Here is a 19,739-nt window from a genome sequence, read left to right on the forward strand (position 1 = left end):
GATTTGTGATTGTATCACAGGAGCAGAATACCAGGAGCAGAATAAATGCATCCATCTAATAATCTAGTAAGAATATGCTAATAGCAGCTTTCTAAGCACTGAAATGTTCCTTTAAAATGCACATCCTTTGGACACTTTCTAATACAAATACAATGTCTCAATCAGCATACTCTAAAGAGAAGGGAATCTGGATTCACTGGGCTCAGTGTTATTTGTATTTCTTCTTCTGCCCTCTAGTAACCCTCAGTTTATCTCTCTTTTTTTCTTGCATGAACAACAAAGTGACTTAAATTCTCGAGCTTTAATTTAGATCACATTGAAATATGAAAGTGTTCACTTGCTTTACTTGGTCATTTTCTTGATACAAGAATAGTTCAGCTATATTCCAAATGAAGAAAAATTTCTGCAGCAGAAAAAAAAACCCAATCATAGTGTACACAGAGTTCAGATATAATGGGTTAGGAGTTAAAAAGTAAACAGTCCCTTTTGTAAGTGTAGCTGGGCATGCAGGCCTGGGTTATGAAAAAGCTCTTGGGTTATAAAAAGGCTGGTCTGTACTTCCATAGCAAAGCTGAGAGAAGCACTGGGCCTCTGGCCAAGTGACCTGATAATACCTCTGCTGTGAGAAAAGGAAGAAGCTAGGGCAAGAGATTTTAAAGGTGGAGAAGGGAAATGCTAGGTGTAAGTGGCAGTGGGAGAAATTGAAGGATGGACTGAGAGGACAAAGAAGATCCAGGAAAGGGAGAGGAGGAGGAAGAATTGAAGGTGGCAAGAACATGGGCTGCTCCAGATTAGTTGTGGAGAAGGTGAAGGACAAAATAGACAGTTTGGGCACAGCCCCCATAGGGTGGGAGGCTAAGCCCACAAGAGGGGCTTGGCCCCACTAGGAAGACCATGGACTCATCTGGGTGATGGGCTAGGGTGTCCTTTGCATCGACTCATAACCAGGGGCCCAGTGGAAGTAACTGTGAGAGTTAAACCAGTCACCCCTGCCCAGTGGACAACCATCTCCCATCAATTTGCTCCAGTTGGGATAGTAAGGAGGACATGAGGTGGTGATGTATCCCATCTGATGCCTGATCATATGTAGAGAAGCCAACTAGCTGCTCCCCAGGTTGGAGGTTCCATGTCCTTCTACAGATTCAACATTTGCTCTTCCCCCAGGATATTCAGACTGGCTGCTGACAGCCTTCACCGATCACACTACCAAGCCTGTGCAATAGCTGTCAAGATGCAATATGATGAAAAATTTATCATATCATGCCTTGACATACCAAGGGTGAAATAAAAGTTAAACGAAATAGAAAAACATGAAAGAACATGAAACGATCATGTATCTTCTGTTAATATGGATCATTTGCATTTTAGAAACTCTGTTTCAAGAATCAATGCAAGAATATGAAAAAGAAAAAAGGTCTTTTTCATGTTTTGATTCTTTCATGTAACCACAAAACTCCCATCCCCACTCCTGAGTCCTAGTCCATCATTCTATCCACTACACCACAGTGCTAAAGGATTAGAACAGCAACCTAGCAACATGTGGACAACTGCAAGGTGATCATCCTTGGAAGAATTATTTAGGGGAAATGTGGACAGACAGACAGACAGACAGACAGGCAGGCAGGCAGGCAGGCAGGCAGGCAGGCAGGCAGGCAGGCAGGCAGGCTGGCAGGCTGGCTGGCTGGCTGGCTGGCTGGCTGGCTGGCTGGCTGGCTGGCTGGCTGGCTGGCTGGCTGGCTGGCTGGCTGGCTGGCTGGCTGGCTGGCTGGCTGGCTGGTTGGTTGGTTGGTTGGTTGGTTGGTTGGTTGGTTGGTTGGTTGGTTGGTTGGTTGGTTGGTTGGTTTCTGTCTGTTTTGTGCTTGCTGTGCAAACATGCATATTTGGAATCACACTACTTTTTTACAAAGGCATCTTAAGGCTGCAGTCTTATGAAACAGGGAAGTAAGTGGGACCTGCTTTTGAGCAGAATTGTCACTTTACATCTTCAATGCTTGTTTCACAACAAAATAATATATTATTTCCTGATTATAAACCACAGGATAATAAAGTTGTGACTAACTCCAGTGCAGTGTACACACTTAATTGAGTTTTGGTTGAGGCCTTAAATATGTGTTGGATCACAGTCTCCCTCACTGATGACAGAAGAAGAAGAAGTGGTATCAATATAAATTCTTTGGTGATCAGAGCAGCCACTTTTCTTTCCCTTGACCACACAGCAACATTAGCTATTCTATAATAAGGTAGTGTTGTGTAAATACATACTGAAACAGAATGAGAAAGACAGAAGAACAGAGGTAGACATAAGAGGAATAGCTGTGATGCAGTGTTGCAGCCCTGGGACTGGTGTTTGGCCTTTCCAACCATTGACTATCACATAGAAGTGCTTTAGGGTGGTCAGATACAATGGTTTCTTAGGTCCTTAAGAACGTGGTCCCACGTTTGTCACTTCCCCCACTCTCTTTCATGCACAACAATTAAAGATACAGAATCCCTGCCCTTCTTACTATCTTTCCCTAAAAATTAACCTGCACATTTGTGAACTTCCAGTATCAAACAGAACTCTGACTCTCAGGAAAAAAAATACTAAATATATTGACTAGAATTCTGTTGGTGCTTGTGTAAGGTTTGTGTGACTTACCACAGCTAAAGGTGGCTAACTAATGAGGTGCTGTCTCAGTTGCGCAACTGGGTGCATGACCATTTTGGTCATTGTAAGCAATATATTGCATGTAATTTTTTAATATGAAGATGTGTGTCTGTCTGTTTTGGAAACAACCGTAAACCTTTAAATACTTTTTCAAGTGACTTAATGAGCAAATGAAGAATAGATTTCTAAGCTCATCAGCAATCAATTCACAGCTGAGAACAAAGAGCATTCGTGTTGTCAGGCTGTACAAAGAAGTGTGTGTTCTTTAAAGCTGGTATTGAGATTGTAAATGGCCCCCTTGGGAGGCCGCTGTGATCACCAAAGGAGTAGCCTATATTGTTACTATATTTAATTATATGTTTAACATTTTCTTAGCAGGCTAAAATTCTGAAGAGAGTGTATATTGGTGCCAGTTCTTTTTTCTGATAGCTTTTGTTCGAAGCTTGTACTGTCAGTCTGAAATGACATAGACAATCTAAGTAATTTTGTTCAGGTAAGGTGTGATCAGATGGCTGCAAAAGCACCTGCCTGGTTGTGCCAAAAAGTGTCACTTTAACAGAAGTGATCTACCTTAAAGAGATCTTTCCACCTGCCAGGGAATCTCTCCAGCCACTACCCAAAATGTAGTAACTAGAGGTGGGGCTATTCGCATTTGTATACAAATATGAATATCCCCGCACAGCTGTAGTTAATAGGAGTCCGGCCCCTGGGGCTGGCCCATTCATCCGGTGGCAGTGGCCCCCTCTTCTTTCCAATCACTCCAGAGCACTGCTCAGCTAGCCACTCGGCAGCCTTGCAGGGAGACTCGTTCTCCCTCCCTGTACCAGGAGTGGCTAGATGATTGACAAGAGAATGGCACTCAGGAGTGATTGGAAAGATGAGCAGGGCCAGCAGTGGCAGTGGACGTGTGAGTGTACAGTTCGCCCCCAGGGGCAGGACCCTCGTTAACTCCAGCTGCATGGGAATATTAGTGTTTGTATACGAATAGCCCCATCTCTGGTAGTAACCCTATACCTAGACCAAAAACATCGAGCTTTGGGTCAGGGTCAGGCTGGAGCACATTTCTCTGAATGTCGTGTGATTGCCAGGTAATAGATTGCACTGGACTGCTCCACAAGCAATCCAGATTGTGATCTGTTTCCCTGTATGATCACACCCTCAAGCTTGGAAAGTTTTTGAAGAGAGTATGTGATGCTGCCTAAAATGTTCTCCTCTTTCTTCAGGGAAATAGGTGTGTTAATGGACACTATCCATATTCCACATAATACAACCAGAAATTATTCTGAACCTATGAGACTTGAATTGCCTTTTGCTTATCTTCTTCCCCCTCTTATTTGAAAGTACTGTAGACATTACCTTGGGTGTTCCCAGTCGCTACAGCTTCCAGTCCTGTCCATACATAAAACTTAGCTAACATTGATATCAATGAGAACGATGAGTGCAGATCCAGGGCATGGGATGGTCCCTAATTTATATCATTAAATTAAAATACTGCGGTGCACAGAACTGGAAAATGGTATCGGGGAGTCATTAATAAATAAAAAGGCTGGTGGAAGGCAAGAATATCACCTTTCTGTCAGGGTAATAGAGATACTTTTCTTAATGAATAGCCCTAACTGTCTCAGACAATAAATATGAAAGTGTTCAGACTTCAATGCTTTGTCAGTGACAAAGGGATATATATAAAGGCTGGACAAATTATGAGGGAAGAATGAGATTCTTTTTTAAGTTAAGAACTGTGGGACATACATACATACATATGTGTCTGTGTGTGTGTGTGTGTGTAAAAAGCATTAGAATTCATCAGCTACCTTTTCCAGAATGGGGAAGAAAATGCACAGTACAAAGAAAGAGCCATTTGGTGACCTTACCAGATCAGAAAGCATGGATTTGTCCACCCCCATGTCACTGGTGGCTCTGAATAAAGAACTTTTCATTAACATTTTTTAAGAGTTTGTAGAGATCGTCTTTTAAAGAAAAATATCTCAGAAATCTGCATTCCAAATTATTCTGCTGCCCCTACCAGGTCAATGTTCATTCTACTGAAGAAGAGCCCTCTCTTGCTTGATTTATTTAGAAGGGCCCAGTCTCCTTTTTTTTTTTAAAGGCAAAGGTTTATTTTCTGAAGAGCGCAATTCAGAAGCGAAACAAACCTTCAGAGAGGAATCAATAATGAACGCAGAGAGGTTGTATTACTTTTCAAAATAAGTGCTGCACAGGTGGGGCCTGTGCAGTAATCATTGCAGCTGCTTCTTAGCTTTTAATTTTATATGGCAAGCTTATGCCTGATTCCCCTTTAAACCCCTTTGAAACAAATAGCATTTTTAGAAGGAACAGGAACAGTCGAAGCTATTCACTTATTAGTTACATTTTTATTACATCTTCCCCTCTCTCACTGAGTTCTCGTGGGCACACATGGCTCTCCTCCCCCTGTTTTCTCTTGACAACAACCAGAAGAGGTAGATTTTTCTCTGTGGAACCTGTGAGGTAGATCAGATGAAGAGAGAGTGATTGGCCCAAAGTCTCACAGTGAAATTTTTGGAATGAGTGAAATAAACATGACCTGTATTTCTTTCACAAATGCACAGTGTAACCTGTGTTGGAGGTAAGTGTAGAAGGAATGCTCATTAAATTCTTTGTTTTTGTTAATTTGTGCTGCCTTGACATGAGGATTCACTTCAGTGAAGAATTTTTTAAACCCAATAGATTCCTTGAATTGTTCTTTCATCATCTCCCCATGATATTTGTAATTTGCACAGAATACCTCTCATTTCTCTATTGTTTCCCTTTCACAAGAATAGCCCAAACATAACAAGCAGAGAAAAGCTGGATTAAGAATTATACAACAACTGCTTTGGATTCTTTAAAAAAAATCTTCAAATTTTGTGCAGTTAGCAAAATTCACAAAATTGTGTGAATTGCGCCATTTGCTAGTGTCATGTCATCCAGTGTGACAATGAGACAAACAAAGACTTGTACCCCTAGCTAAAATTTACCTCTTAAAATGAGGTAAATTTTGATGCAAAGGATTTCTAGAGGCTCCTAATGTTTTGGAGTCTCCAGACACATTTTAATAAGTAGGAAATTAATCTATGCCACCACAAAATGAATGCCCTGAGGGTTCAGGACAAAACAACAAAAAGAGCAGTCTGACATTGTTTGAGCCCCAAGGGCCAAAGCACAACTGACATGATCAAAGTAACAATTTGCCAGAATAAAAACTAATGGTGTTCATAAAACACCTTCCCAAAAATCGCCCCTAAGGGAAACAACGCACCTTTACCCACAAAACACTCCCACCATACATACATCATCCCTTTGTATGAAAGCAGGCAAAACAGACACTCCAAAATGTAAAGCAACAAGACACAATTCCCATGCAGAATGTTCCCTCATCCCAGAATGCACCTCCCTAATCCCCTCCCCACATTTACCAGACAGTTGTAGGGTTTTTTGGGAGTGGGGTTGCTTGTTAGCTTTCACTGCCTCACATCCTTTTCTTTTCAAAAACAAAACAAAACAAAAAACAACCATTTGGGCTTGCATGGAGCTCAGAAGCATGGAGAAGAAGATTGGGAAGTTCAAGATTCCTGAAATAATAAGACATAAATAAATAAATAATATATAAACCAGAAGCGCCTCTGGATTTTAAAGGACGGGGGATCCTCTGTAGGTGTCAGAACAGCAAGGGTGCTGCAATTGTGGGCCTGAAGATTATTTTGTTGTTTAGTCGTTAAGTCGTGTCTGACTTTTCGTGACCCCATGGACCAGAGCATGCTGGGCCCTCCTGTCTTTCACTGCCTCCCAGAGTTTGGTCAAATTATAAAGATTATAGAGCACCATTAAAGAGCAGCAAGCTCTCAACTATTTTGTTGATTATCATAGGCTGCAGTCAATAGTGGCTTTGTATCATGGCTAGCATTTCTATGGTTAGGAACCGGATTTCTTATTTTTTTTTATTTTTTACTATGCTCCCTCACTATCCACTGACTGCAACTCCTGTTACTTTGAAAACTATACTGGTGGGCTAGTCTCTTCTCCTTGGATACTTTAGTATTGAAGAGAGTCAACACTAAAGGTAGAATAATAATCTGTTTGTTAACACATACAAACACACATATGCACACAACAGAGCACTCTGTTCTAAGTGACGGAGGCCATAGAAGCCCATCCTTTGACTGCCAACAAATCCTTTATTATTTCAAATAAAGGCAACTCCCAAAATACAGACGCATCTAAACACAACTCCCTTTCCATCTTGTGAAAACACAAAAAATGTTAGTATCTTCACACTGGAAGAAGTAACAATTTGTGGTACATCTGTATCTTGAATATTCCAGCGTAGCATCTGGGATCTTGGATTTGCTCCCACTAGGAAGTGTGTGTCTTTCGTGGAACGTGTTTGCCAATTGGTGAGATTAGGGTTTCATTCATCCTTCTCCATGTAGCCTCTTGTGCTTCCCCACCTATTTCTGATTGTACAAGCAGAACAACATACAGTGGGATGTCTTAGCTCAGAGAGTGGTGGACTCTTTTGTTGGAGATTTTTAACTGTGCCACCTGTGAGTGGAGAAAAATTCTTTTTAAAAAAGGAAAGGAAGGGGGGGAAATGTCAGTGATTGGTATGGAAACTCGTATTATACTGTATCCTCTTCCTCTTCTTTTAGATCCAAGTGCAGCTTCTTAATATTTCCACTACATCTATTAGCGAACTTTAAGTGAAAATCATTTCAGCAATATTACATTCAATTATAATGGAGTTTCTATGGAATCATGCATTATATCCACCTGAATACCAAAAGAATTCATCATGATTAAAGTTATTGCAAGAAATACCAAAGGATGTAAGAGTGATTTGCCACTTATTATAACGGGTTGCCCATTTAGGCATAAGTGGACAGTCATTATTAATTCATTTGGTATCTCCTATAACATTAATCACAGATAATTCTTTGGGTATTATTAATGCAGATTTAACATGGAATTCCACTGCAATTTAGCTATTTATTTAAATGTATCATTAATTTCAAACACTATCAATCTAGATGTCAGGATTTTCAGTCACAATCTGTATGAGATTATTAATGTGGTTTTCAAAAAACAGAGCTCAGCCAATTAAATAGGACTTCCTTTTTTTATGAAAGGGGGAGGCATTGAGGTTTCTTAAGCAATAATTCTTGTCCATGTACAGACCCATCCCTCCACAAGTGGAACCACAGAACTTCCCAAACTACAATTCCCATTATTATCAGACAGGTTGAGAGACTTTGAGATTTTTAGTCAAAAAAGTAATTTTTCCAAGCTCTGTTCTCAAGAGGCAAACCAACTTTTTGCAAGGATTTCCCATCTTCTCCACAGCACAGCATATACACATCAGAAATCTGAACCACCCATGGCTTGTGCAAAGATGCAATTTTAAAGACTGTAAGAAAGGCTTCCAGAGGTGTAACAAGAATGGGGCAACTGGGATTTTGGCCCAGGATGCCAAATTTAGATGTGCATTGGCTGCCCTCTGTGCCCAAGTGTCATCCACTGGGCTGCATGAGGGCTTCAAATGCCAGCCCAGCCCATCCCCCTAAAAACTCATCCTGAGGAGAAAGACAGCAGTTTCAAGGAAAACAAAGGCTGACAGCACCAGTCACATACAGTCATGTGAAAAAGAAAGTACCACCTCTTTGAATTACATGGTTTTACACATCAGGACATAATAAAAATCATCTGGTCTTTAGCAAGTCTGCAAGTTAGGTAAATACAACCTCAGATGAACAAAAACATGACATATTACACCATGTCATGATTTATTTTACAAAAATAAAGCCAAAATGGAGAAGCCATGTGTGTAAAATGAAGTACATCTTATGATTCAATAGCTTGTGGAACCACCTTCAGCAGCAATACCTTGAAGTAATCGTTTTCTGTATGATTTTATCAGTCTGTGACATTGTTGTGGAGGAATTTTGGCCCACTCATCTTCACAAAGTTGCTTCAGTTCATGGAGGTTTGAAGGCATTTGTTCATGCACAGCTCTCGTAAGGTCCCACCAAAGCATTTCAATTGAGTTGAGGACTGGACTTTGACTAGACCATTGCAACACCTTGATTCTTTTCTGATACATAAAACTGTAGAATTCAATGTGGGTATATTTTCTTTTTCACATGACTGTGAAATGCCCCCTTTTGCTCCAGCTCTGTCTCTTATCCATGTTCCATCCATATATGGTCATGCCTTCTGCTTCCCCATCAAAATGGACACCAGCCATCATCCTATTCATAACATGGTGTTAAAATGAATAGGTCAGTTTTTCTCAACGTCTGGCCCTTTAGATGTTTTGGACTTTATCTCCCAGAATCTCTGATCATTGGCATATGGACTGAGGCTTCTAGGAGCTCAAACCCAAAACTTTTGGGGGACCAATTATGAAGAAAACTCTAATATAAGCGTCAAAAGATGAGAGGTCTCACTATAGAAAGCACGCCTAATTGTGCTCTAATGTGGTCAAACAGACAGGGGCCCAAAATCAAACTTTTCAAGGATAAGCACTCAAAGCCTTTGCTGAATGAATGAATCTGAACATCTGGCTTCTCCCACATTCATATTTCTAATTATGTCCATCTCAGATTTGAAGAGATTTGAGAGTTTTGGTGAATTTTTGCTGAAAAAGATCTGAAATGAATTGTTTGCTCATGACCACTTCTTGTCCAGTCAAGTACAGATCCCTAGTGCAGATATAATAATAATCATGTGTCATCAAGTCAATTCTAACTTATGATGAACCTTTCCAAAATTTTTCAGGTAGAGAATACTCAGAAGTGGTTTACTATTCCCTTCTTCTGAGGACATCCTGGGACTGTACAGGTTGTCCAAAGCCTCGTAGACTAGCTTTACTCATAGGAGGCACAGTGGGGAATCGAACTCCCAACCTTTGGCTCCGCAGCCAGATACCTAACTCACTGGGCTATCCAGCCTCTATAGATATATCTATCTATAGTGTTTTGATGTATCTTTCTTACATATACTGTATATCCCTATATTCACATTCATGTACACATAACACATACACTTACATACCTATCCACACATGTTATATAATCTGTATAGAATAGCCATTCAGTATTTCATTAGAGAATGAGCTTCTCCTTGGCTTGTTTTATTAAACAGCTGCCCTCACAAGCCATGACACACTAATGAGAATTACAGGATATTCCCAAATAAATTCCCCAGCCTCACTCATCACATTTTTCAGTGGGTCCAAAACAACATCACCTTCCATGTGCAACCCTACTGTGTTACCAGTTCTTGTATCTTTTGTCTTATCACCAAAGGAGGAAACAACAGAACAGCTGCAGAGTTGAATTATGAGCCTAAACTGGACTCATGGATGTTTGACTGCCTTGTTGTTGCATGGATAGTACAGTGGAACATTTACAATGACAGTGTCCTACAATAAAATGAGGAGAGCTTCCAGTCAAAAGTAAAATAATAAAATGAAATGAAATGAGACCACCTAATGCAAAAGTGATAAAATAAAATACTCTCTATTGCAATGTATCATAGAATTAACCTGTTGAACTAACTGCTTCAGGTTATTATTGAATTATAATAGAGAATTGCTTTGCAAATCTCAGAAAAGGATTAGGCAATTATTATATGAGTAAGAAGAACATCTGCTGTGACATTAGCTAGAATAAAATTATAAAGTGATACCAATCCTTCTCTTTTGAGCACAAATGGGTTGTAAGAGGTTTTTTTTAAAAAATGCCATTAGAAAATAGTATTTCTCAGTGTTGTTAAATGAATCAATAGCAAATATGGTTTATGTTAACTCGATTAAATATTTTGAAGGAAGATGACATTTTCGAAAGGTGGGGTATAGGGGAGACCACGGAATGCTCCATTGTAGTTTTATAGTTAGAGGCATATAAATACCTTGACCCACCCAATTATTAGGTTGACAGTATAGAAGAGTTTTCATTTGTGTTTACATTGGCCATGCATTGGGAAGCCACAAAATGGGCAGGAGCAGTTATGCACAGTCAGATGTGGAGAGAAAGAATGTTGTCGGTACAATGGTTGGTGAGACGGGGTTGATTTGCATTTGCTACACCAATGAATCCACCAAAAAGTGAGCACCATGCAGCTGGGAACTGTTAAAGGAATAATAGGCATACAACAACTATTCTGGGCCATCAAGTCAGTTCTGACTCATAGTCACCCTTGTCAGGGCTTCCTAGGTATAAAGTACTCAGAAGTGGTTTACTGGTTCCTTCTTGAGCAGTTTACACAAGGCTACACAGGCTGGTTCTTCTCCCTGGAGGTACAGTGGAGAATTGAACTTCACGCCCTTGACTCCACAGCTGGATAAGCCAATCAGTGACCATAAGTGAGCTTTCCCTGAGTGACTGACTGCCTGAATAGGTTTTCAAATATATCGTTGTACCTTACTCCTTTGACTGTGTTTTGGTGTTGCTTATGTTTTTCAGTATGTTATTTGTTGGATCCTTTTTTTTCTATTTGTATACTCACCATTGTGGGCTTTAGATACTATCTTTTAAGGATATAAGCTGCCTTGGGTCCTTTTTAAGGAGAAAAGTGAGGTAAAATATTTTAGATAAATAAATGTTCTCCTTACTTCTTTGTTATCATGACTTAGGGCTATCTTCTTCCAACAAAAACACCTCAATGAGGATTTTTCAAATCCCATGAGGTTCATTTCCTCCAAGACAGAAAAACACAATGGGGCTGCATTTTTCTTGCTAAAGCCTTCACTGTTCATGCAACCTGTAGCTTGGTGCATAGAGGCACATTTTCCTTTTTTCACTATAGAAAAACTTCTGGAAAAGCAAGAATTGTTTTTATATCTTGTAATGCAAAACGTCCCCAGTAACTCGTGCCGCGGAGACCTCAATGGCCACAATTCTGACCTTTTCAGTTGCATGTTCAGCCATCCTGTCCTGTCACCACAGGCAAACATAAACATTTTAATTTTATCCCAGGCTTCTGAAAGTAATGAAAGAGTTTGCACCTTTTGGTATTTGAAGGCTTTCAACAAATGGATTTTGCCACAGAGCAATGTCATGGGTGTTAATTGATGTCACTGGGGCTGGAGGCCAAAGCACAGCTATAATGCTGAATATTACTCTTATTCTTCAGTATTCATTCACAGTCACATTCAGCTCCCACAAATTTCCCTACAAGCACCCCATAGCAATAAGTAAAGCCTCTAAGGTCCTTCAACCTGGCTTTCTGTACACTTATGAGAAGGTTCCTGGTCAGTTTAGGGCTCACAGCTTGATGCCTTCTGTCCTGGCTGCTTGGTTATGGAAAGCATTGCAGCAATGGAATTCAGCCTAAGCTCAGTTTCCCAGGTCTTTTGAAAGTATTGTTATGCTTTTCTACTCAGGATGCCATTTGACAGCCAGAGATAAATGTGCATCCACATTGCTCCAGGAATCATCTCCTTTTGTTGCTGCTGCCATTGTTTTACACGCCATCAATGTTCTGAATATTTTGACATGGTTAGAAGCCACCTTGAGACCACTGGCACAAATGGACAGTGGTCCATATCCAACAAACCAAGGCCGACCAAGCTGAGTACTGCACGTTAGCCATGTGTGGTGCCTGGATTGTCCTCTTGTTTAGAAATCCTGGCTGTGCTGCTTGCATGCTGGAATAAAACTTGGGGAGGAGTGTGTAAAATCCCTGGTAAGAATACACTATACTATTTTGCTATGATGATGGCAACTGTTGCTCTTACTGGTGCAATGCTTATTGTTGTGGAAATTACAACTCTGGTAGGGCTGGTAGCCACCCTGAAGGGCCACAATAGATCCTAAAAATGGGAAAGAAAAAAAAGACAGGAAGATAAGAAGGGAGGAAAGAAAATATTAAAATGGAAGTGACCGGCCATCCACCTTTGGTTTTGATGTGGAGGGCACTGAGGACCCTCGGGGCCTTCGGGAACAAAGCCCCAAGGAATAGAAAATAACTATTTTTAGTTCATATTTTTAGTGCCCTGGAGGGCATGGAGGGTTCAGGAAAGAAAGAAATGCCCATGACATATCTTATGGTATATGGGACACCCTTTGTCTACCCCTTAGGTTGATGTCTCCTAGGGCATCACAGCAACATGTAAGAGGCATAAAAAGTCAGAATATTCTGCAGTACTATACAATCCTAAAACAAAATGAGAGGGATAAAATCAGCACAGAAACTCAACATACACCAACATACAACTTTAAAATGCCCGGGTGTATAAGTCATTTTAAAGCTGACACTGGCTTATGACGACATCAGCACCAGGAAGAGCACCAATGCCATACAGATGCCATACCAGCAGAAAGAAGGCTTTCTGCCTAGTTCTTACAAATGGAAAAAGAACCCAAAGAAGGGTCTTCTCTAAAGTTCTAAAAACATGTGCCTACTGTAAGGAGAGATGCTTCTTCAAATACAGTGGTGCCTCGCTTAGCGAGGTTAATCCGTTCTGGATTAACCCTCGCTCAGCGAATCCATCGTTAAGTGAAATAAAAAAGCCCATAGGAACGTATTAAAACTGATTTAATATGTTCCTATGGACTTAAAACTCACCATTCTGTGAATTTCCTCCATTGTGGCGGCCATTTTGGATGCCTCGTTAGCGAGGCAAAACAGCGGTCGCCATTTTGTTTTAGCGGCGGCCATTTTGGAACCGCCAATCAGCTGTTCGCTATGCTTTGATCGCATCCGTGCAATCATCGCATAGCGAAAAAAGCCCATAGGGGCCATCGCTGAGCGAACGCTCCAGCGATGGCCCGGGACCCCTCGTTGTGCGGTTTCATCGCATAGCGAAGCGTTCACTATGCGAGGCACCACTGTATTTGTATCCCAAACCATTTAGGGCTTTAAAAACAAGCACAGCAACCTGAACTGGCTTTGGAAACAAGCTCTTGGCTAGTGTTACCATGTATATGGGCCTACCATTTTAGTCCTACAAAGAAATGGAAATCTTGGCATAATTATGCAGCTAAGAGTGACTTAATTGTCCATGGCTCCATCCAGTTCTATGAGGCAAAGGAAACTGGTGGCTTTTGACAAGGTTGTTAGGGCAGGGCAAACTATCTGTCATTGTCATCCCACACTTTGATCAGTGTTCTTTGGAAAAGAAGAGGACATCTTGCAGCCAGGTGAACAGAAGCCAATAAACAGAAGGAACTTAGAGGCCCAGCTGATAGCACCCTCAGGAAAGCCATGGGGAGAACGATTGAGGTCAGTTCCTCCATTGAGGTGTTAGATGATGAGGAGAGCCTGCCAGGTATAAGTACCATGAAAAAGATGAAGGCTTAGAAGATTCAAGTAAAAGCAGTGTCATCATCTCAAGGTTTCTGGATAACTAATCGGAAACAGCTGGATACCCTGGACAGGGATGTTGGCAGCTGTATAGTCTGTGAGCTACCTCAGTTAGCAGCCTGTCATTCATAACTGTCTCATAAATGCCTGGGCTCCTTGAAACAATTTATGACCTGAACTCCCTGACCACCGGCTTCTGCCTGCACCTTGATACATTACTTGCACTAGACATTTAAGCTTGCCCCATTGACACTGATGACCATTCTTTTTGGACTGAACTGTTTTGAGGCAACCTAGTGGTTGCTGCTGATAAACATGAACAGTCACAAAGACAGGGGAGTCATCATGGATGAAGAACAATGTTTACTCTCCTCAATTCAAGTCAGTGTCAGTACACAGCATCCTAGAGCAGCTGTCTCAATTTACCCCCCTCCCTTTTTTTACATCTCCAGACGTTTCATTATCCTTGAAATGGCACCAGTCATTTTGATCCAACACCTTGTGACCTTCCTTCCTTTTCATGGTGTGATAGGCTTTGGATACATCATATCTTATTTTAGAAGAATATACTGCAAGGGATATACAATTATGTGTATTTATAAAAATAAATTAAACCAGCCATTTGGCTCTGGATTAGAAAGATAACCTAATTGTAAAAGGATTATGGTTCTGACCCAGACATGACTTGATGAGGTCTTCAGTTCAACACACAGTGTTAGCTTTCATTTATATTTAATTTATCACATTTGCTCATTTGTGGAAAGTAGCGGACATGTATAACTTGCTGCTTGGTCCAAATGCTGTTCAGCATGCACAGCATTATGGTAGAATGTATATACTGAGCTGATCAATAGTAATATGGTATATGGAACAGTTTATGTTCCATATACCAAACATATCTCAGATCAACTACACGTCTGCTAGAGCAGTGATTCTTAACCTTGGGTTATTCAGGTGTTTTTGAACTGCAACTCCCAGAAACCCCAGCTAGCACAGCTGGTGGTGAAGGCTTCTGGGAGTTGAAGTCCAAAACACCTGAGTAACCCAAGGTTAAGAACCACTGTGCTAGAGCAAACCCACTAAATGACTGCTGAAGAGTAAGTTAATATTAGAAGTATTCAGTGTAGAATACAGTGGTGCCCCGCATAGCGACGTTAATCCGTTCCAGGATTAACGTCACTATCCGGATTCGTCGCTATGCCGTTTAATGTGTTCCTATGGGGGGAAACTCACTGGTAAGCAAAGATTCCCCCATCCGGCCGCCATTTTCGCTGCCCGGTAAGCGAGGGCAGGGTGCGAAAATGCTGCAGACGGCCATTTTGCTCATCTGGCGGCCATTTTGGCCATTAGCGATCGCAAAAAACGCGTCACTATGCAGATTTGTCATTAAACGGTCCACTGTAGTGGGTAGAGTCACAGACTAGGAATAAGGAGACCTGGGTTTGAATCTCTGCTCATCCATGGATATTATGAGCAAGGGTGGCACTGATAAATCCACTCCTTAAAAATCTCTCCTACACACACACACACACACACACACACACACACACACACACACACACACACACACACACACACACACACACACACACACACACACACACACACACACACACACACACACACACACACACACATTGGATTTTAGCCATAAAGATTTACTTTTCACTTATTAATATAAACTGGTCTGGCCAATAACGATAAGACTTCACTTATTTATTTATTTTTATTTATTTATTTAACTTATATGCTGCCCACTCTACCCAAAGGTCTCTGGGCGGCTTACAACAATTAAAATTCAATTAAAATAAATTAAAAATTAAAATTATTAAAATACAGTTAAAATTGCCACCAGGACCCACAGTTATTTCAATTAAAAGCCTTCTGGAACAGGAAGGTTTTGACCTGGCGCCGAAATGTCATCAAAGTCGGCGCCAGACAAATTTCAGTCAGGAGGGCATTCCATAGTCTGGGGGCAGCTGCCGAAAAGTCCCTTTGTCTACAAGCCATCCCTCTTACCTCCTTGAGGGACAGCTCTTTCAAAAGGGCCCCCCTGGCTAGATCTTAACTGCCGGGTAGGCTAATATGGAAGGAGGCGGTCCTTCAGGTATGCAGGCCCAAGCTGTTTAGGGCTTTATATGTCAAAACAAGCACTTTGAATTGGGCCCGGGGAAGCAACTGGTAGCCAATGTAACTTGAACAGAATCGGCTTGATGGGTTCTCTAGAGGCCCCACCACTCACCAGCCGCGCAGCTCGATTCTGGACCAGTTGCAGTCACCGGACCATCTTCAAAGGCAGCCCCACGTAGAGCGCATTGCAGTAATCTATGTGAGATGTTACCTGTGTGTGTGTAACTGTCATGAGACTGCACTCATCCAGGGAGGGCTGTAGCTGGTACAATTTCCGCAGCTGAAGAAAGGCGCCCCTGGCCACCAAATCCACCTGGGCTTCTAGACTGGGGTCCAGGAGCACCCCCAGGCTGCTGACCCTGTCCCTTAGGGGGAGTGTAACCCCATTCAGGGCAGGGAAATGGCCCTCCAACCTGTCCAGCAAAGCACCTGCTAACAGCATTTCCATCTTGCCTGGATTGAGTTTCAATTTATTAACCGTCATCCACTCCATTATTAGGTCCAGAAACCAACTCACCTGGATTGGTGGAAAATGAGAGGTAGAGCTGGGTGTCGTCAGCATATTGCTGACTCCTCAGCCCAAACCTCCTGATGACCTCTCCCAGTGGTTTAATGTAGATGTTAAACAGCATGGGGGACAGTATTGAGCCCTGAGGAACCCCATGACATAAATGCCATGGGGCAGAGCAACTGTCCCCCAGCACCACCCTCTGGACACGGTCAGCCAGGAAGGAGCGGAACCACCGTAAAGCAGTGCCCCCAACTCCCAACCCAGCCAGCCTATCCAGAAGGACACCATGGTCGATGGTGTCGAAAGCCACTGAGAGGTCCAGGAGTATCAACAGGGTCACACTCCCCCTGTCTCTCTCCCTGCAAAGGTCATCGTATAGGGCGACCAAGGCAGTCTCCATACCAAAACCTGGCCTGAAACCTGATTGAAATAGATCCAGAAAATCCGTTTCATCCAGCAGTGCCTGGAGTTGCTCGGCCACAACCCGCTCCAACACTTTGCCCAAATATTGGAGGTTCGCCACTGGTCGGTACTTAACCACCAGCCTTGGGTCCAGGTTAGGATTTTTAAGGAGTGGTCGAATTACCACCTCTTTCAAGGCGGTAGGGACCACTCCCTCTCTCAAAGAGGTGTTCACAGCCTCCTGGACCCAAGTGCGAACCCTCCTGGCAGATCTTCCAATTAGCCAAGATGGGCAAGGGTCAAGCAGAGTGGTGGTAGAACGGACAGATCCAAGCACCCCGTCCACATCCTCAGGTCTCAACAATTGAAACTCATCCATTAATATTTGACCTAAGCACGGCACACTGGACACATCAGTCACAGCCATTGCACTTCCTTTTCTGACTTTGTAAGGGTGTTGCTGAGCTAAAGCACAAAAGAGCAACTCTGGAAAAAGAACTATCAGAACCTCCACCCCATAACCTAAACTCTCTTGCCTTTGGATCAAAAGAAAGACCATCTACAAGACTATTAAAACACACACACACACACTTCTTTCTACAGGTAAAAAAAGCAGAGTTTGCAAAATGGATACAGTGCACCAAAGAGACACAATACCTGCTTGTAAGAAGAGAACCAAAGAGTCAGTAGCTGTAAATTGAATAATTACATGCTGTCAAGTTGATTCCAATGTACTGCAACCCTTTCCAGGATTTTCTAGTTATAGTACTATGAAGTCATTTTCTGTTTCCTTCTCCTTGGGTTGGTCTGGGAGAGTGCAACTTTTCCAGGCTGGCTTTCCTTCCAGGAGGCACAGTGAAGAATCAAACTCCCAACCCCTACATAACTCACAGAGCTATCATCCAACCAGAGCTGTATATTAGCATGGCCTATTTTCTTTCTGATTTTACCTTGGTATAAATGAATCTGCCCACGAATAGGTGAGCACAGGGTTACAGGTCTCAGGACGTTACTCTTCCTTGGATCTCCAGGTAGTAAGACAAAACATAAGATGAGGACTACTAGAAGATGAAAATGCTTGTGTGTAATTGGATGCCCATCTCTTCCTGACTCCCAAGTCGACTTCTTTACACAGCATGAGGCCTCAATAAGTATTATATGAAAGAGTCTAAATCCTAACAAATATTCTGAGGGAAGGGAAGTCTTTAATTCAGTTCTCAGTTTTTTTAAAAATATATATATTATTTTTTCAAAGGCGCATATGTCACAGCAGTCGAGGGAAGCACGAAATCGTTCTGTGCCCTTGGAGTGAGGTCATGTTCAGATTTGCTAATCGAGAATAAAGGAATGCCCAAATTGCCTCATTGATCTCAGAGAATATGCATCTCCTCTATCTCTGTTATTAACCGAGGAATTAAAATGAGTTTCTTTATATATGTATCCCACTCTCTGTGTTTTATGAGAGCAATATTATTCTTGTTATATTTTTGTTGAAACGAATACATCTGCTTCATGGCAATAATAGCTATTGAAATTTCTTTTCTTTATTATTTAGTACCTGCTGTTGAGATTTTGCAGATTCCTTTAAAGTCTTAAATGTGCTACATTAAGTGGCTCTGGGAGAGAAAAAAAGAAGAAGAAGAAGAAGGTCTCTAGCCTGCTGAGTAAATATAAATTTCACAGTTAAATACATAAAATAATGATTACATCCAATGGTCATGAGGGACATGTTTTTAGGAGTCTACTAATTAAACTACATCCTTCAGACAACATGTTTCTACACTTACTAGCAATGAACCATATCTGATTTGTCATTAAGTAATTAGGAATGCTAATGCAAATAAAGCACCTTTCAAACAGGGATTCCAAAAAGAAATTAATCATATATTATTCCTTCTGATCCCACCACATAAGGGTCACTTTGATGAACATAGCCAAGTATGGAAGGAATTTCATATGGAAATAGCTGGTGTTATCTTCTCCTGTACAAGATATCATCTAATTTTCTTAATGCATTGCTGCCATAATTAATTGTTCTGACAGTGTTTTCTGAGTACAAAAAGTGCAGACATCCAGGGCAGCTATCCATGATAAAATATGGCTAACAATCATTAACATTAAATAGTCTTTATGCCATATAACTAAGCACACACAGAGAGCAAGACACAAATATAGACACACAGAAACACATTACACCTGGTTTTTAATCAAATGTTGCAAGCTTATATACTTCCAGTACCTCAGGTTAGACCAGCTGCCCCCTCACTGCTCAGTGTCTCATGGAATTTCCTGGCCTTAATTTCAAGCAGGAATGATCCCAGGTTTGCAAGATCCAAGGGGGGAAGTGCCTTTTGGTGAGATTCTCCTGGTCTATTTTTAAGCCTAAATAAGTTGCTGTGGGCATGACAAGCAGCAGCACTCTGAGCCACTGTAGACATGCATGATTTAAATACAATTTCAATTCCTCATAATGTTCCAGGTGCAGCATTGCCATGGAATGTTGCAGGAAATGTCACTGGTGGCTTGGTCCAAGCCATCAAACATTGAACATTGCTTGGAGATGGAGGCTTTCATTTTTTTAAAAAACTACATTTTATTAGTTTTTCAGTCTATCTACATTCGGCTCATGCTTATCAAACATCATGCTACACGGGTTGCTTACAATTATTTGTTTTTGTGTCTTGGTTTCTTCCCAATTATCTCCCCAAATTCCACACATCTTTCGAT

General features: G+C 41.5%; 1 long non-coding RNA gene across 1 annotated transcript; it reads right to left on the reverse strand.

Moving 5' to 3' along the window:
• Positions 1-4,096: 4,096 nt before the first annotated feature.
• On the reverse strand, positions 4,097-15,105 carry LOC144588503 (uncharacterized). The gene is made up of 2 exons (XR_013544119.1): positions 5,925-15,105; positions 4,097-5,127 (listed from the first exon to the last, which is right to left on the reverse strand). It is a non-coding gene; the product is annotated as an uncharacterized LOC144588503 (long non-coding RNA).
• Positions 15,106-19,739: the final 4,634 nt, after the last annotated feature.

This window comes from Pogona vitticeps, chromosome 3 (genome assembly GCF_051106095.1).
Source record: "Pogona vitticeps strain Pit_001003342236 chromosome 3, PviZW2.1, whole genome shotgun sequence".
NCBI lineage: Eukaryota > Metazoa > Chordata > Lepidosauria > Squamata > Agamidae > Pogona > Pogona vitticeps.